Raw genomic sequence first — 16,943 nt, 5'->3', positions numbered from 1 at the left:
GTTTTCAGTTGCAAACAGTAGAACCCATCTGTAGCTGAAAACCAGCCTATTGAAAGGGAGCTTATCAGGATGACGGGAGGGCTGGAGATCCAGGCTGGCCAACGGCAGAAGCCCAGTGAGGCTGGGCCCAGCCAGGGTGATCACAGGAACATCCTAAAGGATGCCACCCTTGCCCCACTGGGCAGTCGACTCCCTGCTGAGCAGCATCCTGGATTCTCCCCGCCTCTCCTTTCCAAGTCAGCATCCTGGGAACAGCATCCAGTGCTCATGCTCAGGCCATCCCCTGCTGCCTCCCTGTTGGAGGCTGAGAGAGAACATCTGCCCTGCAGGCTCCACCCTCCCACTATGGCGCTTAAGGGAGCGCCAGGCTTCACGTCGTGCAGGTGCCCCATGAGTGGTAACCCCCTCCCCCTCCCCCTTCTCCTCCCTCCACCACTGATGGCTGTAGCTCCTCCAGTCTACCAGACCCTTGCAAACAGTCCAGCTCCTGCCCAGCCTCTGAGAAGCAGCAACTGGTGGCAGTCATCCCACCCTGACACTTCCCCCTCTTTGCTGCTGTGGCTGCTTGCTGTCCCCTGGCCACAAGGTGCGAGCTTTTCATAGAGTCCCTGAGTGGTTCTATATTGCTGGTCACAAAAGATCTTTGGTTGGTTGGTTGGTTGGTTTTTTGAGTTTTTTTTTTTTTTTTTTCGATGGAGTCTCGCTCTGTCACTCAGGCTGGAGAGCAAGTGGTGCAATCTCTGCTCACTGTAACCTCTGCCTCCCGGGTTCAAGCGATTCTCCTGCCTCAGCCTCCCGAGTAGCTGGGATTGATTACAGGCACACGCCACCACATCCAGCTAATTTTATTATTTTTTATTTTATTTTATTTTATTTTTTAGAGACGGAGTCTCACTCTGTCGCCCAGGCTGGAGTGCAGTGGCACAATCTCGGCTCACTGCAAGTTCTGCCTCCCGGGTTCACGCCATTCTCCCACCTCAGCATCCTGAGTAGCTGGGACTACAGGTGCCCGCCACCACACTCAGCTAATTTTTGTATTTTTAGTAGCAACGGGGTTTCACTGTGTTAGCCAGGAGGTTTTGATCTCCTGACCTCGTGATCCGCCCGCCTCGGCCTCCTAAAGTGCTGGTATTACAACCGTGCCCAGCCAATTTTTTAATTTTTAATAGAGATGGGGTTTTGCCATGTTGGCCAGGCTGGTCTCAAACTCCTGACCTCAAGTGATCTGCCTGACTCGGCCTCCCAAAGTGCTGGGATTACAAGTGTAAGCCACCTTGCCCGGCCTGGTTATAAAAGATCTTATTAACACTGGGCTACAAGTGAAATGATGGAAAGACAACAAATCAGTTGCAGGAAATACTCTGAGAATTTCTTTTAGAAGTCATAGGGACCCCAGAGAGAGCATTTCATTTGATGACAAGTGATCTGGGTTCAAAAGCAACCTCTGTTACTAACTAGTGTGACCCTGGGCCTGTGCATTCACCTTCCAATGTCTCTTTCCTCACCTAAGAAATGTAGTAAATAATATTTCCTGAGCAACCTGCAACACGAGAGTCAACAAGTGCCTCTCATAGAAAGAGCTGCACAAACAAAGGTTGTCTTTGAGAGGGCAGAGGGAGACCTGTGCAAGGGAAGGGCAGGGCTGTGGAGGGCGTCTGACCTTCCATACGGCCCCTGCTCTGTTCAGTTCAGCCCAAAGGCAGAGCCAATACAGATTCCCCAGCTACGGGCACCAGCACATCTACTTGTAGGGGCCTGTCCTTCCTACAACAGCAGTGGGTGCCCAGAATCCTGCCTCCCTAAAACTATATTCACTCTGACTACATAGCTTTCAAAGTACATGTTCTGATGCAGTAGGTTTAAAAATCAGCCTTTTTGTACGTCTTTTCCCTTTGCTATGGCTCTATCATGCGGGGCCTCATTGGGAACTGGCTGATACAGCTCACACTCTGTGAAGGACTTGCAGCTCATCCCAGATGACCACTTATACATTCTCACCAACCACATATGAACAGAGGAGCATTTTGTAAAAAGACCGAACCCATGCCCTCCCCTGTTCCCCAGCCTGGAATGAAGTAGCCACATTTACAGAGGAAAAAGATATAAAAATCAGCTTTTTCAACACTCTCAGCACTATGGGTGGTTTCTTTCTAAAGCCAGAAAATTTGGTAAAAATGAAGGGCAGCTTAAATTTGACATGGTGAAGCTAAAGGAGAGACAAACATATTTATCCTAAGCAGTACTGCAGCAAAGTAAAGTATTATTGCTTCCCTTCTTTGAAGATACCTCCAGCCACCATTTTTCTCAGAAGTCTTAACTTTTGAATTAAAATAATATGTGTGGATATGAATTTATATACCCACGAATATTTATAATTCCAAGATGCAACACTCACACTTGTTTTCTAAAGTCAAAGGCATGGAAATGTCTGTGACGCTGTGTTGGAAATCAGATAACTTGCTAGCTGCGTATCACAAAGGAAATACAAAGAAAACAAAGGATCTACAGTTGTTAACTTAATGTCCCCTGTCACTCAAGGGACTTTTGAGAAACACAATTTATAACTGTATTAATCTTTTCCAAACACAGACTTTAAAAATAAGCAATAACCTACTCTGATAATAACTATATAGCTATGACAAAGTCACTCACTGAATCGTAATTTGATTAGTCCTCTTCCAGGAGGTTCTACGATAAAACTTGGCTTTATATACAGGATCACAGACTTTTGGAGACTGATGAAGGCTTGTTCCATTTCCTAGTTTCATATTCAGGTGAACAAAGTTGGCCTGGAACAGTCAACTGGCTCATCCAGGGTCACCCAGCAATAGTGGGCAAGGGAGAGCAGAACCCGCCCACTACTCTGACACTGGCATCCCTCCATTGCTCCACCTGTATATAGCAAGAATTAATTTATTATCACCCCATTTGCTCCATGGAAGATGAAATACATAAAAGGCACCATACCAGGACCAACAAAGCCTACCTAACAAAAAGAGACAGGTCACAAAGCATTTGGCAGGAACGGAGTCATTTCAGGTGGTGACGGGTTTTAGTCTAATTTATTTCTGAGTGAGGAAGATGCATTGATTCATTTTTCTGTCAACCTAGTCAGACCACTAGCTTTTCATCATCATACATATCCATTTGTTACACGTTCTTACCAATGCAAGTTCCTGTTCACAAGTATTTCAAACATCAAGATTTTAAAATGTGTCTTGAACCTAAAACCATTTTTATCATCACAACCTCAACTTATAAACAGGTTGTGTTCAGAAGTCCATTTGCACATCATTTTTGTTTTATTTATTTATTTATTTTTAACTTTTTTTTTTTTTTTTGAAACAGAGTCTCACTCTGTCGCTGGGGCTGGAGTGCAGTGGCGCGATCTCTGCTCACTGCAAGCTCCACCTCCCAGGTTCACGCCATTCTCCTGCCTCAGCCTCCTGAATAGCTGGGACTACAGGTGCCCACCACCACGCCTGGCTAATTTTGTTTTTGCATTTTTAGTAGAGATGGGGTTTCACCATGTTAGCCAGGATGGTCTCAATCTCCTGACCTCGTGATCCGACCGCCTCGGCCTCCCAAAGTGCTGGGATTATAGGCATGAGCCACTGCACCCGGCCTATTTTTAACTTTTTGAGACTGAGTCTCACACTGTTGCCCAGGCAGTAGTGCAGTGGCATGATATTGGCTCACTGCAACATCTGCCTCCCAGGCTCAAGCAATCCTCCCACCTCAGCCTCCCAAGTAGCTGGACCATAGGTGCACACCACTATGCCTGGCTAATTTTTTGTATTTTTGGTAGAGATGGGGTCTCACCATGTTGCCCAGGCTAGTCTCGAACTCCTGAGCTCAAGCAGTCTGCCCAACTCGGCCTCCCAAAATGCTTGGGATTAAAGGCGAGAGCCACCACACCTGGCCTTGCACTTCATGTTTAGAACCTAGAACTTACTTTCTACCAGAAAGGATTCTAAAAATAGAAATTAGGTGCCCAGCCAGGTCTTCCCGAGAGTCTAACCCACAAAGCCCATAGAGTCACTCAAGTGACCCCCGAAGCACCCAGGACCCAGGAATCTGAGCCCCTCCTCTTTCCTGCTTCTCCTTCATTCAAGTGAGGAGAGTAGTAGGAATCCAGCCCTTTTCCTCTCCCAAAGTCCACTAAAAGAAAAACCAGAGAGCACACCTGAAATGGAACCTCTTCCATGTGACTGAGAGCCAGTTCACCACGGTGTGGCCAAGATTTTCATTTGGATTCCTCCTGCTGCTGGGGGACAAAGGGCTCCCCTAGAGGCTCCTTCCTCAGACCAATTGGCTGTGGGCCTTTTGCACTGGAAATTCAGGAAAATCTTGTAATACAAATCTAGCTGACAATGAAGGTTCCTGAAAATTCTACCACTCTCTTCCTAATTCCAACAAGATAAACAGTTTATACCCGCCTCAGTGAGTTAAATACGGGCTTCGGAGCCAGACAAAACACGAGTCTAAATCCCTGCCTTCCACTTTCTAGTAGAAGTGTCTAGTGTCTCTGTGAGACAGCGCACATGCGGACACTTTCCGTCCTGGTGTCCGGTGCTCCCCACGCTACGGCGCCAATCTCCCTCGGGAGTCTCCCTCCTCCCAGCAGTATTTCTGGTCACCAGATGCAATGAAAAAGGAGAGAAAGGTAAAGTGAGAAACACTAAACAAAGGAATGGAGATATGGCACAGGTTTCTCTTAGGGCTTAACTCTTCACAGCATCATGGGGTGAAGAAGAGGAGCTCTCTTTCCCACGAGGATGGAGGAAGAAAGGAAGGCAGGTTCTGCGATCCCCGCAAAACCTGAGACTCCCTGCTCACCAAGCCCCATTCTCACTTGGCTTTCCCAAGTGTGCTGAAAGGAAGGATCACAAATACTTGGGAAGGTGAAAGAATAAAACACACTCCACCAGTCTGAGCTCCATCCTGCCTTTAGAACCACTGATAAACATCAGGGATTTTTCTGTGCTACGAAGGAGGGACATAAGTCTAATCATGCACATCTGTTTTACAAAGTTATCCATCTCCTTCTCCCAGCAAACCCTTCTGATTTGAGTTCTACTGCAAATGCCAACCACCTCTGCAGGGTTTCCCATAATGCCTCATTCATTCAGCAGATGCACATTAATCACTTATGATGTGTTCATCACTGTGCCCAGTGCTAGAGTCACCAACCACAGGCCATGCACATAAGGCAGAGGGCAAGTGTGCTAGCTTGAGATTGGACTTGCTCCTGGGCAGCCCACCTCCGTTCCTTACCGAAGTGCCTTCAATCGCTGGACTCCAGGCTTCAGGCTCCACCTCTTCACACAGCCCTTCACACTCCACTTTTACATGTCTCTGTCACCGAGGGACTGGGACATGCAATCCCTTGCTTGAGTCACATGGTTGGTTAGTAGCACAACAGGAACTAGAATCATGGACCCTCCTACGCTCCTCGCTGGACCACTAGACCAGGGTTCCTCTGAATTGTCTGCTTGGTCAAGGCTGGGGTTGAAAGTAGGAAGACACAGCCAAAGTTTAACGGAAGAAGGAAGGTGTATGAAACCCAAATCACATCCACACATCAGTTTTCTCCTTGTGCTTTAGTTTCCTTGGATGTGAAATGAAATTGGTAAATGAGAATCGGGTCTCCAGATGATTCTCCTGAACTGCCCCCCTGGCAGAAGAGCAGGAGTATTTGTTTTGCTCCTAAGGACAAAAACCCAGCCCACAGCAGCCCTCTACAAAGCAGTAATTTTTTGATGTTCCTTGTTTTCATTGAAAAAGAAAATCATGTCCAATTCTGCATTTTACACCATAGTACAGTTGGATTTGTTTTAATATAAACAAATATGAAAACCCTTATCCTGTACAAATTTTTGACCAAAATGAGTCTCTGGGGCAATGCACCAGCTGACCCTGTGGTTTCTTGCACTTTTGTCACTCATCTGAGTACTAACGGGTACATGGCTCAGTGCGAGATGCGGAGACTTACACATCTCCTAAATCACCTGCACATCGTGCAGGCCTACACTTGAGCTTCAAATAAAAAGCTGGAGAGTCACACTCAGGTTTGATAATGAGTACCGAGAAGAGATCAATTCAATAATGATTTTTGCATTTATATGTGCTCAATATAAATGACCTCCCCCTTGCACCCACACCAGCCTGGCCCAGGACCCAAGTGACCCCTGGAGAAGGTTCAGTCAGGTGCCAGGCAGAGTTGTCGGCTGGAAAGAAACACACCTGCTCCCGCTTAACAACTAGCATACCGTGGATCTTCACAATAATGTGGAACAATGAGGGATTGCTTTTCAATGTTTAAAATCACTCCATCATTTACGAATCACTAAGAAGTTTATTGTCAACTTCTTGTGAAAAGCAACTACTCTTCTTTTGATAGCTCTTAGTAACCAAAACTTTTTTTTTTTTTTTCTTTGAGACGTTGTCTCGCTCCATCGCCCAGGCTGGAGTGCAGAGGCATGATCTCAGCTCACCGCAAGCTCTGCCTCCAGGGTTCACGCCAGTCTCCTGCCTCAGCCTCCCAAGTAACTGGGAATACGGGTGCCCGCCACCACTCCCAGCTAATTTTTTGTATTTTTTTTTTTTTTTTTAGTAGAAACAGGTTTCGCCGTGTTAGCCAGGATGGTCTCGATCTCCTGACCTCGTGATCCACTCGCCTCGGCCTCCCAAAGTGCTGGGATTACAGGCGTGAGAGCCACCGCGCCCAGCCAGTAACCAAAACATGTTTACAATCGTGTTTAAGCACTTCCTTTTATAGGGTAGCTAATGAACTGTGCAGGTATCTACTCAGATTTTGGAATTTTTGTATGTCCTCTCTGTAGGGTGGATGGATCCCTCATCCATCCACTGAGTTAGAACTGGTAAGAGTTTCCAGCCTTCTGATTTTCTGAACACGCAGTGCCGAGGTTAAGATGGAGGGCAGGAGTTAGTGGGAACCCTTTTGTTATATATGAGGCTTCATTTGCCTACACTTTCATCATTTCTGAACCGCCATAGGGCAGTTTATTGTATTATAAAAGTTATTTGCATAAAAATCTTCATTTGTTTTCTTGAAATTATGTTAACAGAAAAAACAGCACATGACGGTATAAACACCTCTCACACAAACAGCTATCAAGCGATAATTTAAATATTTTCTAGGGAGGCCGAGGTGAACAAATCGCTTGAGGCCAGAAGTTCAACACCAGCCTGGCCAACATGGTGAAATGCTATCTCTACTAAAAATACAAAAATTAGCTGGGTGTGGTGGTACATGCCTGTAATTTCAGCTACTGCGGCGAGGGGGTGGGGGTTGGGGGGGGCGGCTGAGGCAAGAGGATTGCTTGAGCCCAGGAGGCAGAGGTTGCAGTGAGCTGAGATTGCCTGGGTGACAGAGAGAGACCCTGTCTAAAAAAAAAAAAAAAAAAAAAATTATTTAAATTTAACACTTATGAGGGCCTTTTTTCTATGAAGTTGCCTGTATTTCCATTTTTTTCAAAAAGTATATCTCTATTGGAGTTAAAAATGGTTTGATGGAATAACAATATTTCAACTAAGTGAAACTATATTTTAGTTATTATCCATCCCCAATATTTATTATAGTCCTAGTGTACAGTTTGTTGAGCCCATATTTTCCTTGAGGACTGAAGTCACTGTGAGTAAACTGCCACAAGGTTATTTTATTTCTGGAGGTTGTCTCCCCTAAGTACTGTGAAAACCTGTCATCTTGTCGGGCTGCCAACATGGACATTTTCTCATTCACCAAGTAGGAGAATTCTGCAGGCACTTTTCATTATTTAAGAATTCATGGCCGGGCACGGTGGCCGACGCCTGTAATTTGGGAGGCTGAGGCGGGCGGATCACGAGGTCGGGAGATCGAGACCATCCTGGCTAACACTGTGAAACCCCGCCTCTACTAAAAATACAAAAAAATTAGCCGGTGCGGTGGCGGGCATCTGTAGTCCCAGCTACTCGGGAGGCTGAGGCAGGAGAATGGCGTGAACCCGGGAGGCAGAGCTTGCAGTGAGCCGAGATCCCGCCACTGCACTCCAGCCTGGGCGACAGACTGAGACTCCGTCTCAGAAAAAAAAAAAAAAAAAAAAATTCACAGCAAAAGATAAAAGCTTTTATTTTTGTTATTTATTTTTGTTTTATGAATGTGGCCCTTTCAGCTTTATAACAACAATCCAAATCAGTGTGCGAAAACCACACACAACCACTCTCCCGAGGAACACACATCCAGGTAGCCGAAGCCTGAATGAAACAGTATGTTTTCCCTTGGTTTTCATGGAAGCCTCAGGTCCTCCTACCGCCTCCCAAGGCCTGTGCTCATAGCTTTTCTAGCCCCTAGGAGACTGGACCCGGGCAGCCCGCTCACCTCTGCTTCGCTCTTTAACTGCAGCGCCCTCTGGTGTACGTCTTGATTTTAGCAGCCGAAGTCAATGGCCCTGTGTCATGTTGCCGGTGCGTCCTGGTGGTAGTTTTATCTTCTGTTTCTCTCAGGTAGCATCTAGAGATAAGTTAGAACGACAAGAGTTTGTAAGAAAAAAATAACAATAAAAACTCTAGAAGCCAGACTCTCCAATGCCCACCATAAAATGCTAAGGAAATAACCTCACTCTCCCCTAAGGACCTGGAGGCATTGGCTTAGGAAGTCACCTCATAGATCATTTAGGGCAACTCCCTCATCTGAAAGACAAGAAATCAAGACCCAGAGGAGTTAAGTGGCTTGTCAGGCTGATACAGTGAGTTGGGTTGACCACCTAGGCCTTCTGCTATCTATGATGGAAAGAGCTATAATTCACTGAGTATTTATTACCACGAGCCAAGCACCATGCTAAGTCTATTACAGGCATTGGCTTATTTGAGGCCCACAGCAATATTTTGAGGTAGGTACTATCATGATGCCTATTTTACACACAGGGAAGCATAAGCTTTGCGAGCGAGACTGAGGAAACGTGCATGCCCCATGTCACACAAACACAGGTTTTGACCCAGGCAGTCTGACTGCAGAGCCGGTGCTTGAAACCACTACTGATCTTACTGTCTTTGTGGCAATTGTATACTTAGATATGGATATGCACATATGTAGATACATGGATACAGGTGTATGGATGTACATGAATTTACACGTATATGATATATCAGTAAGCAAGATATAGTATCATTTTGCATATTTTGAAACTTAAACCAAATGGTATTATAATTGTATGTACCTGGGGAGCAGATGGGGGAAGGATAAATCCATTCCGTCTGCTTTCTGCTGTGCCTTCCTATACTACAGAAACAGGAAAGCTAAAAACTACATTTCCCAGACTCGTTTACAACCAGAGTCAGGATGTGGTGCAGATTCAGTCACTCTAATGTGGGGGAATTGCAGCAGGGGCCAGGCATCTGCTGCTCTTGCTGCCAAGCCTAGCGGGGGAGATATTCAGGTTTCTGGGCAGCATTAGCTGAGGTCCTGGGCTCTGGTCGCTGGCTCTGAGGCGCTGAGAGCAGGGCATGTGGCGTCCACTTTGAAGCTGAAAATCTTCGCAGGCACAGTGGGGTCTGGAGTAGGCAACAGCGGCTGTGGCTTCTGAGGGTGGTAGGTTTCTGATTATGGATGGATTCCTTCCTTGTCTTGGCGGCTGCCTAACTGTGGCAGTAGTGATGCGCTAAAGAGTCGGCGGCCTTTTGATCCTAGTGGCTCACATGGGCTTTGGATGGCTTCATGGGGCTATGCAAACAGATATTGGAGTCCAGAGCCTGCCAAGAGTGGGACTGGGCCCTCAGAGTAAAGGTGGACTGAAGGTCAACCAGTCTTCAAACAGAAAGCAGTCCAGGTTCAAGGCTTCTGAATGTCCCAAAATATCTCAATTCCTGCAGCAAAATTCAAGCAATTTTATAGCTACCAAGTGCCTGATATAAGTAAATGAAATTCATTTCTGGAGGAAGGAAATATCATCCTACTTTTTTTTTTTTTTTTTGAGATGGGGTCTCATTCTGTCACCCAGGCTAGAGAGCAGTGGCACGATCACAGCATACAGCAGCCTCCACCTCCCAGGCCCAGGTGATCCTCCCACCTCAGTCTCCCGAGTAGCTGAAACTACAGGTGCATGACACCATGCCCAGCTAATTTTTGTATTTTTACTAGAGACGAGGTTTCACCATGTTGCCCAGACTGGTCTCAAACATCTGGCCTCAAGCCATCTGCCCCACCTCAGCCTCACAAAGTGCTGGGATTATAGGAGTAAGTCACTATGGCCAGCCCATCCTACACTCGATATTCTGTCAACAGCAATTTTTAAAACATTGTATCCAGAACATAGACAAAGATAACCAACCACATGGGGAGATAAGATAGCAAAAATGAGAACCAGCTGAAATGTGCAACAGAGACAGAAGATACATGGAACCTCTAGATCAGTACTCTGACAGAAATATAATGCAAGTCACAAGTGTGAGCCACATAGGGAATTTTAAATATTCTAGTGAACACATTGAAAAAATAAAAAGAAACAGATGAAATACATTTTTACAATATTTTTAACTCAATATGTTTTAACTCCATTTTTTAACCAAAACTATTATTTCAACATGTCATCAATAGACAAATGAATAATGAGACATTTGACTTTTTTTTTTTTTTTGAGACAGAGTCTCACTGTGTCGCCCAGGCTGGAGTGCAGTGGCGCGATCTCGGCTCACTGCAAGCTCCGCCTCCCAGGTTCAAGCCATTCTCCTGCCTCAGCCTCTTGAGTAGCTGGGACTACAGGCACCAGCCACCACGCCCGGCCAATTTTTTGTATTTTTAGAAGAGACGGGGTTTCACCGTGTTAGCCAGGATGGTCTCCATCTCCTGACCTCGTGGTCCACCCACCTCGGCCTCCCAAATGCTGGGATTACAGGTGTGAGGGCACCGCACCCGGCCAACATTTGACATTTTTATACTAAACCTCTGAAATTTGGTGTGCACCATATACTACACTACATCTCAATTCAAAGTAGTCATATTTCAACCTCTCAATAGCCTCATGTAGCTAGTAACTGCTGGGTTAGACCTCGCAACTTTAGATTTTAGAATTATCTGGCCAGGTGTGGTGGCTCACGCCTATAATCCCAGCACTTTGGGAGACCAAGGCGAGAGAATCACCTGACGCCAGGAGTTCAAGACCAGTCAGGCCAACATCGTGAAACCCTGTCTCTGCTAAAAATACAAAAATTAGCCAGGTGTGGTTGGGCACGTCTATAGACCCAGCTACTCAGGAGGCTTTATTGAACCCAGAAGTGGAGGTTGCAGTGAGCCGAGATGGCACCACTGCACTTCAGCCCGGGCCACCCAGGAGACAGAGCAAAACTCTGTCTCAAAAATAAAATAATTATCAGGCAGGGATTTAAAAATAACTATGCTTACTATGTTTCAATAACTTAAAATGAAAAAACATCAACAGAAAAAAATTCATTACTTCAAATGTAAGATATATGGGCTATGGAATAATCTCTAAGTATAAAACTAAATAACTGGAATGAAGAACTCAACAGATGGCTTTAATAGCAAATTAGACAGAGCTGAAAAGAGAATTGTAAGCTGGAAGGCAGGTCAAGAGAAACGATTTGGAATGCAGTACAGGAAGACCAAAGGGTGGAAAAATTTAGAAGAGACAGTAAAATTCAGAAGCCACGGCTGCTGTGGTGGACACTGTGGAAAGGTTCACCCCACATTTAATTAGAATCCTAAAAGGACAGGTAAAAGACAACATAGAAGGCATATTTTGAGAGACAATGGCTGCGAATTTTAAAAACTGGCTAGGAGGCTGTTGTCAAATTGTCTTTCCTATTGATTGTATTTTATCAACAGTTGCTTTTAAATTTTTCTCCTTTAAGTTGTTCTCTTCAAAGATATTCTTCTTGAAGACGACCTTTAAGACATTCTGCAATTTCATCACAATGCACCTAGGAGTGAATTTATTTTTATTTATTCTAATTGAGATTTGTTATGTTTCCTAAAATTGAGAATCTATGTCTTTCATAAAATCTGAAAAGTTCTTAGCCATTAGCTCTTTGAAAATTTCCTCTCCCTCATTTTCTTCTCTGCTTTTGGAAGTCCAATTAGAGGCAGGTTAGACTTTTTCATTGTACATCCATATCTTTACACTTCTCTCTTGCAGTTTCAGCATGAAACTCTCTCTCTCTACCAAATTTTGAATGATTTCTTCAGATCCATCCAGTTCAGTGACTTCATCCTCTATTTAATATGCTGCTTTATCAGTGTGTTGAGTTTCAAATTTTAATTAACATATTTTTCATTGCTGTAAGTGCTGCTTGGTTTTTTCTATTTTAGATACAACTAGTCATTTTTGACAATGTCTCAATATTTGCAGTGTGTTTTATTCTTTTATGTCTTTAATGATTTAAGGGTACATATTTTACTATTTTCTTTGTAGTTCTAATATCTGTAGTTCTTCAGGGCCGAACCTTCTTTATGGGATTGGCTCACTCACTTACTGTGGTTTGACTTTTGATATATTCTGTAGGTTTCTGAGCTTTTTTGTGGCTTGGCTTTTTTACTGCAGGAAACCTCTGCTGCCTACGTGAGGTTGTGTTCTGCAGAGATATTATGTTTGATTCTGTTCAACGCCTGTGGATCTCCACCAGCCAGGATCATTTTTGTTAATTTTTTGGCTTGCACATTCCCGGAGCAGTCAGGTAGAAGACATTCTAACCCTCAGGACAGCTGCAGTGATGAATCCTCGGGGCAGAGTGCTTGACTGCATTTTACATGCACAATGCTGCTCTTGCTGGTCATCGTTGTTGCTGCTGTGGCTCTTTGTTAGTTTCTTGGGTAGAAGAGGTACCTTAGCAAAAAAGCTTTGAAAACAAGATTTGAAATAACTTTATTCTGAGCAAAAGGTTTTCCTGCTTTTCTTGCTCTGTTGTTGCTATGTCACGTGGTGCCTGCCAGTTAGAGCTAAACAGTCAGTTTTGCCGTTTCTAGGCAGAAAAATGCTCAAATCACAGGTAAATGTCTAGGTGTCCCAGGAGGTGACTCTGGTAATGTGTATTTTCATTACTCATTTCCACTCTTAAAGGTAAAATTCTCCTGACGTTTTAACATTTTCTAGGGTGCCATCCCGTATGTTGAATCCAAAATTGATGATTTCTTCTCAAAGGCAGTGTTACCATAATTGACACAGTTTAGATACATTATAAAAAAGTATTGAAATCTATTCAACATTGTTCATTTAGCTTCTATTAGGGTCATAAAATATCTTGTCATGTCTGATTAACTCAACTAAATTCAGTTTTTCAATGACACTGCTGTTCTACAACATGCTATTTATTGTTAAAGCCTAGAATTTATAAGTGTTTCCAATGACTGAAAGAGATTGGGTATTTTACTAAGATATCTATTACAATTATCATCAATTTAAGACTGTGGGCCGATTTTGGAAATCTATACAATATAGAAAAGATAGGAAGTAAAAATGAATTTAATATAGTCCTAGCATTCATTTTGTCTAAAAGCCAACGTCCAGTGAAAACATTGCTGTTTTTCTCCTCTGCAAAGCTGAAGCAAGCACTGCTAGAAATGTGATTTTCTACAAAACTGACAGGTTGGTAAGATGACTCATGACTGAAGTAATATCATTCATCTGTTTAACGTTTATAGCCTGGGAACATGCCTTATAATATGGCCAGATGCCTACATGTTTCAATATACTCCCAAAGATAAGAGACTTTAAGCTCCTGTGTTCACAAAGGAGTATTGTCTATAAATTACATCTCAATAAGTTTAATATTTATAAAAGATAGAAGGGGAGAAGACTAGCAGTAGTTGGATAAGAAAAAAACAATAAACTTGTCCGATCTAGAAGTGCATCTATGAAAAGGTAGGTTAAAGTACAAACCATTCTCCACCTCTTTGAGACTGTGACTAACAGCCTGGAACGGTACAAATCCACTGGATGAAGACAGGAAAGAAGCTCAGGCTTCTGGCTCCCTCCCCCATATTACCCCAGAGAAACAACGGAAGGAAGAAGGAAACACTTGGCCCTCAGACTACACAACAGCAACCCTGGTTGCAAGATAACAACGGAGTATTCTTTCTAAAATATGAAGGAAAAGAACTTGAGCCTGGAATTCTTTATCCAGTCAAATTCTCATTTAAATAGGAAGGTATCTTTTCTGTTGCAGCCATAACAAATTGCCACATACTTACCTGCTTAAATCAGTACATCTTTATTATTTCACAGTCCTCTAGGTTGCAAGCCTGAGATGGCTTGATTGGTTTCTCTTCTCCCAGTTCCTCAAGGTCAAGGTCAAGGTCAAGGTGTCCACCCACTGGGCTCTGATTGGGAGGTTCTGGGAAGCATCTGCTTCCAAGTGCACTCAGGTTGCTGGCAGAATCCAGTCCTTGGACCTGTGGGACTGAGGTCCCAGCTTCCCTGCTGGCTGTCAGCTGCAGCCCTTCCCTAACTCCCAGAGGCCCCTCTCCAGTCCTGCTCATGGCCCCCACATCTCAGACCCAGCAACAGTGCATGGAATCCTTCTCATGCTTACAATCTCTCTGACATTGGACGCATCTTTCTTGGCTCCAGCCTGAGAAAATTCTCTGCTTTTTAGAGCTCATGTCATGGCATTGGGCCCACGCAGAGAACCCAGGAAAATCTCTCTATTTTAAGGTCAACTGATGAGTAGCTTTAATTATGACTGTGCAGAGCCTAGACTAGCGGTGCCTAGACTCACAGTACCTAGACTAGCGATGTCTAGACTCACAGTACCTAGACTAGCGATGTCTAGACTCACAGTACCTAGACTAGCGATGTCTAGACTCACAGTACCTAGACTAGTGGTGCCTAGACTAGGAGCAGCTGGTTTCTCTAGGCCCCTCACCCCTTACTATCTCCATCACCTTCTTCCTGGCCCCCTTTCCTTTCCCATTTCCATTCCCACTTTCATACGCATTCCTTCTTTGCTTAAAATACTGCATTTTCCTGCTGCTGGTACGCACCAGGCTCAAACAAACAGGCTAAGACAGCCATTAGTTGTCCTATCATCAGTGTTTTCTAGAACATATTGTTCTAGAAAGGTACAGGAAACTTGAAGGGGCAGCTGCCGGATCCTGCCCACCATGGTGTATTAGAAATACTCAAAACGTAGAAAACCTGAAGGATATTTGCCTCCTAAGATCCAAGTTGGAAATAGTTTAGAGGAAGGTGCCTCAATAGCCAGAGAAACACAGGAGATACGACAAGAGAACCGAGGAGGACAAGTGACCAAGGAATCTATTCCAGATTACTGTTATCTCACAACAAGGGGAAATGTGAAGTTGGTACCACAGAAACAAGGAAGTGTAGCTAAGAATAACCAAGAATTACAGCTAGGAAAGCTATCAGGAAAATGGGGCTGGAGGTGGCACGCGAAAGAGATAGGAAAACATGCTGAGACTTCTAAAATTAGGAATAAAACAAAACCAATAATACCAATAAATGTGACACATACTGGTATGAGTCATAGGTTAAGGGCGGCCACCCAGAGAAGAAAACTAGAATGTATAACTTTCAAAGCAACAGAAAAAAACCCTCAGTATACTGAATGGAACACAGGTACGGAGGGGAAATGCCAGCATTAAAAAACACAATAAATACATGTGGACCAGGCACAGTGGCTCACGCCTGTAATCCCTGCACTTTGGGAGGCCAAGGTGAGAGGATCGCTTGAGCCCAGGAGTTCAAGACCAGCCTGGGCAATACAGGCAGACCCCATCTCTACAGACAAATATAGAAAATTAGCCCAGTGGGTGGCGCATGCTTGTAGTCCTGGCTACTCGGAGGCTGAGGCAGTAAGATGGCCTGAGCTCAGGAGTTAGAGGCTGCAGTGAGCTATGACCACACCGCTGCACTCCAACCTGGGCAACAGACGGAGATCCCATATCTTAAAAAAAATAAATAGGCTGGGCGCGGTGGCTCATGCCTGTAATCCCAACACTATGGGAGGCAGAGGTGGGCGGATCACGAGGTCAGGAGATCGAGACCATCCTGGCTAACATGGTGAAACCTCATCTCTACTAAAAATACACACACAAAAAAAATAGCCAGGCGTGGTGGCGGGCGCCTGTAGTCCCAGTTACTCGGGAGGCTGAAGCAGGAGAATGGTGTGAACCCAAGAGGAGGAGCTTGCATCAAGCCGAGATCGTGCCACTGCACTACAGCCTGGGGGACAGAGAAAAAAATAAATATAAATACATAAATAAATAAATAAAAAAGATGGCAGAGCTAAATCCTAAACAGTAGTAATTACAATAAAAGTGAATTACTAAACTTATCATGTAAATCACTGGAACTCCCAGGTTGGATTTTAAAATATTGAATAATATACACTATTTTCAAAAGACAATGTTAAATGTAAAGATTAAAAATCAAACGTGCTGTATCTGCGAAGAAAGGCTACTTTTTAATTTTTTTGTATTTGTTTCTTTTAGCGACTACAATATGCTTTAGTGTTCTTGGAAAGGGCTCAAGGTTTGGCTTTAAATCAGGCTGCACGCTTTTCATCAGTCTCACATCGCTCTCCCCATGCCAAGCTGGCTCTAGCTAGCAATGTCACATTAAATCTCAGGGCAACCTTCAGGAACTTCCAGAAGCCTCCCCTCCTCCTGACCCCCTGCAGTCCAAGACCCTCATATTTGCCCACACCCCTGCTTAGGGTCCAGCCCCAGAACTCACCGCCCCGCCCTGCCCCGCCCCGGACCAGCCTGGCAGCAGGAGCAGAGGCTGGAGGCAAACACCCAACTTTGTGCCAGCACCTGTGCCACTGGGGACCCAAGGTGTGACACACCCAGAGGAAGCAGAGGGCCACTGCGTGAGTCACCCTGGCCCTCAAGGCTGTCAAGCTCCAGTAGCCCCACCCCGCCCACTTGCAACTCCAGGCCATGGAGCAGGAAATGCTTGAATCTTTGC

This window comes from Symphalangus syndactylus, chromosome 2 (assembly GCF_028878055.3).
Source record: "Symphalangus syndactylus isolate Jambi chromosome 2, NHGRI_mSymSyn1-v2.1_pri, whole genome shotgun sequence".
In the NCBI taxonomy this organism is placed as follows: Eukaryota; Metazoa; Chordata; class Mammalia; order Primates; family Hylobatidae; genus Symphalangus; species Symphalangus syndactylus.
Note: the sequence above shows the minus strand (reverse complement) of the source record.